The sequence below is a fragment of the Oryza glaberrima genome, chromosome 12, assembly GCF_000147395.1.
Source record: "Oryza glaberrima chromosome 12, OglaRS2, whole genome shotgun sequence".
Lineage (NCBI taxonomy): Eukaryota > Viridiplantae > Streptophyta > Magnoliopsida > Poales > Poaceae > Oryza > Oryza glaberrima.
The window spans coordinates 9,934,114-9,937,832 of NC_068337.1; the positions used below are offsets into that span (position 1 = coordinate 9,934,114).

A 3,719-nucleotide genomic window follows, 5' to 3' on the forward strand; every position below is an offset into this window, starting at 1 on the left:
AATCACGTCAGATACTTCTACGAGTCCTGATCACCTGGGTGAAAGAATCTATGTTCAAGTCGCCTGCCTAACAAAATAGACAACTACGTGTTCTAGTTGCTCTGTTCCGTTGGTCCCCATGAAAGTGTTTGTTGTGTCAAATCGAGATTGTGTGGGTGTTCAGTTTACCGCTCATGTTCACGTTCTCAAAATCAGGCTTTCGTTGGAAAAACAACGCCGACCCCAAACAAGTCTCTCCAATATAGGAGAGCGGAGCTTAAAAGGATATAGTTACCTATGATGAGATTTAGTTCAATGGATATGAAGGATAGAAGAAATAAAGTATTTTCTACTACTCTACCCACTCGTAGCTTGACAATTCCTCCCCAACCAGTGGTGCAACCTGCTCCTCCTGCTGATCTGAAAGGGATCTTCATATTGCAAGTTTTGATGCACCCGAGCCAAATTACTTTTTTTTAGTAAGCCTTATGATGTTTTCAATTTATTAAGGGAAGGGGCTTCTTTGCAAGAAAAGGGATAGCGCTAGGAATATCAATAGCGTATGGATAGCATTATTCCATTCCATTGCTATTTTCCTTCGTTTCGTAAAGTAGAGGGGCTCGCAAACACCGACAAGGAATGAAGTCAACAGAGCTAGCGTTAGGGATAGGAGCAGTGTCGCAATACGATAATAGGAATGCGCTTTATCAAATAAATATCATCTTCTTTGGTTTGGATATGCGATTAGGATTGTTCTAAAGGAAACAAGATACCTTTGCCCTGGAGGATTGGACCTTTTTACATTAACCTTCCCCAAAAGGAGTACGAATCGCTACGCTCTAGCTCGTAAAAGGGATAGCCCTCCTAAAGGGGATAGCGATAGGTCTAGGAATAGCATTTCTCTAGCGTATAAGGGCTCGCGGTCGAGGGAAGGTATAGTTGAAGGTATGAGGATGAGGATTAGAATTTCATTCCATTGCTTTGTTAGAGGGAGAGGAAGCTTCGATTGGTGGATACAATAATTCCAATCTTCTTTGCCAATACTACTACTCTTGCTTGCTCTATCTTATTTCACTACTACTACTTTGAATCCCGTTTATTATCTCTATACCTACTTCTTATCTCTTGGATTCCACTGCCAAGCTTCAACAGCTGGTCTTGTCTCTACTTGATTGAGCTGCCCCTGCAAGTCTGACTATGCACCAGCGGCATTGAAGGAAATAAAAACCTGAAAATTGATTAGCCAGATCAAAGATCAATGGGGAAACTCTCACTAGCTGGCTAGAACGATGTTCGTTCTTACCCACAGCCGCAAGGGGCGCTTGAAGGGCACTAAGATCCGCTGGCAAGGAACTGTGAGGAGATGAGATTCTCTTTGCCTTATTTATAAAGTTCTTATATAGAGTTTGGGCATGCATATAGTTAGGGCATATCCTTTTTTATGTGTTTGTTATCTCGCTGCGCGCCTTTTCGATGATAAGATCATTTTTTATCTGACTTGGTTGAGTAATGCATGAGATCAACCTGCGGCCTTGTGAAAGAAAAGTTGGTAGACTGCTTCTTTTCAGTATTTGTATTGGATTGGTTGAAGATGTTTATTGATTGTCTTCGGCTTTAACTCTTTCCTTAGTAGAAGGATCCGTGGGTGGCTTGACTTACTTTCTTTCATCGGTAGCGCATTGTCAACCTGCGGCCTATGCTTCTCGTGTGAGGAGAGCTAAGTAGGAAGGAGGGACGGACTTAGACTTTAGGTAGAGCCAGGCAGCCTGATTGAACCTTACAATTGAATCACTATTCCCATAATAAGCAAGTGGAACAGGTACGGCTACTGAGTCCGCAACACTCACCTACATTTGACCTGACTTTGATAGTCAAACGATGTAGAGGAACGGGCGTACCTGGAATCAGCTTACCATTGGAACTATGCCTACGCGACGCCCTCCCCGGAACGCAAATGCCCTCTTTCGCTTCGCCCTTGGTCCTTCCACTTCGTGTAACTCCGAATTTACCTGCGAATAAATCGGAAAGGCAAGCTTTCCTCCCCTAAGAGTTCTTTCTTTGTTCCGCTATTCCCTGCTTTTCCTCGTCTCCCCTTCTCCTCGAGGACAGATTTTCACTACAAATAACCGGATAGAGATATTTCCTTACTTATAGAGCCAGACTGTGCTTAATAACACACGACATCCCCAGTCAGAGGGGGGAATGGTCAAAAGAAACTCGTTCCATTGAAGATCTTTTACAAAGCACTTTCAAAAATGTGATGATTTGTGCAATGCAAGTCAACTTAGAAAGAGCTCTTCTTTTCCAAAAAAAAACACTTCTCTCTCGAAAACAAACCACTTGCTTGGGCGGGCATCACTTTGCCTCTTTAAACCATCCCTTTACTTACTCTGGTTCCTGATCCGCACAGACACATAGTTAGGGAGCTTTCAATCAGCAAATCGTTGCTGTGCGTGGTGGGTCCTCTCATGTCTGGGCTGCCCCTCTCTTCTGTTTTTGCATTTCTGTGCAGTGATTAGTGGAAATAGTGCTATGACATTGATTGGTTGCCAATGAGAAATGCATAGATAATGAGCTGCGCCCCCTCAAAAAGCAATTAAGTGAGCTCAGGTCCATAAAGAATAGAATAGAAAGATCGCGAGAAGAACCTCTGCGAAATGAGAACGTAACTTGTCGCGTGTCCTCGACTAGTAGTGTCTAATTGAAAATGTCTTCTTACGAGATGAGTCTCTGGTACTGTTCCTGTAAAAGTGCCAGTACTAACTGGTAAGTCGGCTCCTGGGAAAAGTGAATACTTTAAGGGACTATCGAGCTCTGTTTATGAAATGCTCGAAAGAGCTCAGTTCGAGAAAAGGGGATAGAGAAGAGAAATAAACTATTGATCGAGGGATGAGAAGGTGTGGGCCCGCTTACTAATACGGTTCCGTTCCCGCATGAAAAAAGACCAATCAAATCAAACTTTTCTTGGAAAAACCGACGCCAACGTTAAGATCAGTCTCCTTTCTTTTCGGCGGCATCCTTCCGCATTGGCGGCGAGTGGAAGAGTTGGGTTCGATTCCCTTTATACGGTGATGTGGCGAAAAAGACTGATTCAACGAAATATGCCATGCCTGCATTATTACTTACCACCAGTATCTCGGGAAACGGAAAACCGGAAATGACAATCCTTTCTATGGTCTATACTAAATTACTTTGTACGAATGCACATCTCGGCGGGCGTCGGGTAAGATGCTCACCATTTCAATGTCTATATCTAGGGTTTCCAGAGTGGAATTGCTATTCTCGATCAGACAAGACACTGATTTGTTTACGAACCGCTCTTCATTTTATAGGACTTCCCATTCGTAAAAAATGCCGTTCCTTCCTTTTAAAGACCAATCATTATTTCGATGGTGAGATATTGAAAAATGGCGAGCTGTATCAATGATTCTCAATGGAAGATCGGACTTTTTTTAGCAATTATTTGGCTAATAAAAAAAATTCCGTTTAAAGAACGAAAAGATAAATTTTGGGTTGAAACCAACAACCCGATTGTGCGGTTATTCTGAATGCAGATAGAAAGTCTTCGGTCATACTGGAAGCTTGCTCGATCACAAATACCTATTGCATTCTTAGTTGATTCCACGATCCCAGGGGAATCCCATAAAGAATCACTTATCCCATCCCAGCGAATGATCCTATAACAGTTCGTATATCTATTTCGTCATTCGGTCACAAAAAACAGGGATTCTGGAACGTAA

General features: G+C 42.6%; 1 pseudogene; it reads left to right on the forward strand.

Moving 5' to 3' along the window:
- Nucleotides 1-2,919: 2,919 nt before the first annotated feature.
- On the forward strand, nt 2,920-3,719 carry LOC127756260 (ribosomal protein S2, mitochondrial-like; annotated as a pseudogene).